The sequence below is a fragment of the Penaeus monodon genome, chromosome 29 (assembly GCF_015228065.2).
Source record: "Penaeus monodon isolate SGIC_2016 chromosome 29, NSTDA_Pmon_1, whole genome shotgun sequence".
Taxonomy (NCBI): Eukaryota; Metazoa; Arthropoda; class Malacostraca; order Decapoda; family Penaeidae; genus Penaeus; species Penaeus monodon.
The window spans coordinates 10,891,262-10,892,375 of record NC_051414.1 but is presented as its reverse complement, the minus strand read 5'-3'; the positions used below and the strand labels follow the sequence as shown (position 1 = coordinate 10,892,375).

Here is a 1,114-nt window from a genome sequence, read left to right as displayed (position 1 = left end):
AATATTCAACTGAAGATTCTATGCTTTAAAAATTCAAATTGTGATTTTCCCTCAAAATTCCATTCCTGACTTTAGTGATCAAGTTTGATTAATCATCAAAAATAAACATAACTTTTGGGGGGAATGAATAATAATCATAATTTTATAGAAAAATAATAATTCATGATTCTAATGCAATGCAATTCAAGATTAAATTTCAAATGCTCAATTTCGTGTCTAGATTCTAAATTTTACATCATGATTCCCTCAGAAATACAATCCATGATTTTCATACAAGAATCTAATTATTGATTCCAAATCAAAATTCAATTAATGATTCTAATTTTTTAAAATCAATTTATGAACAAGTTTCAAATGCACAAATCATCTTCATTTGAAATTCATACTTTGAAAATGAAAGTTCAATAATCATTCTAAATCAAAACCTACTTTAAGAATCCAATCCATAAGTCAAAATCATAATTCTAATTCTAAATTCAGATTGTGTTTCCAATTTAAAAGTTCAAATCAGATTCAAGATTAAATAAAAAATTTCCTTTCAAAATTCAATTCTTGAATCACCTGATGTACCTTGGGCATATATTTTGAGATATCAAACTTATTTAATAAACTATCATGATATATTAATTTCACACACAACTTATTATACAAACAAAAAAGCAAACTTAAACCTCATTAAAAATTGACTGAGTAACTAAAGCTTTAATAGAGAGAACAAAGAGTTTAAATCTATCTATAGAATAATGCAGTAGCAAGACACAGGTTTATATAATATAAACTTAATCAAATATGGAAAGAAAATCAAATGCTATGACTTTTTAAAAACAATACATTAATCTCTGTTTAGAATAATGTCTGTAATGCTTTACTTAATCTTACTAGACCAGTGAAAAAAGAGTAAAATTTGGTACTAAATCAATTTTGAAATATTCAATATGGCAGGATTAAGTGGCAGGGCTTACTACTACAGAAGTGATATCAACCCTTGATCTTGGGACAAATTATAAAAATGTCTAGCCAAGAGGTGGGTACCAGGAATGTCTTATTATGGGAAAATTTGCTTGACAGCCTGGATGACATGTCTTGTCTTGGGATATTGCTGCTGAGTGGCAGG

At 27.3% G+C, this 1,114-nt stretch overlaps 1 protein-coding gene across 1 annotated transcript in view; it reads right to left on the bottom strand.

The window, feature by feature from the left end:
- LOC119591952 (peptide chain release factor 1-like, mitochondrial) overlaps positions 1-1,114 on the bottom strand; it is a gene marked incomplete in the record, with an annotated part of 10,835 nt that overhangs the window by 6,692 nt on the left and 3,029 nt on the right.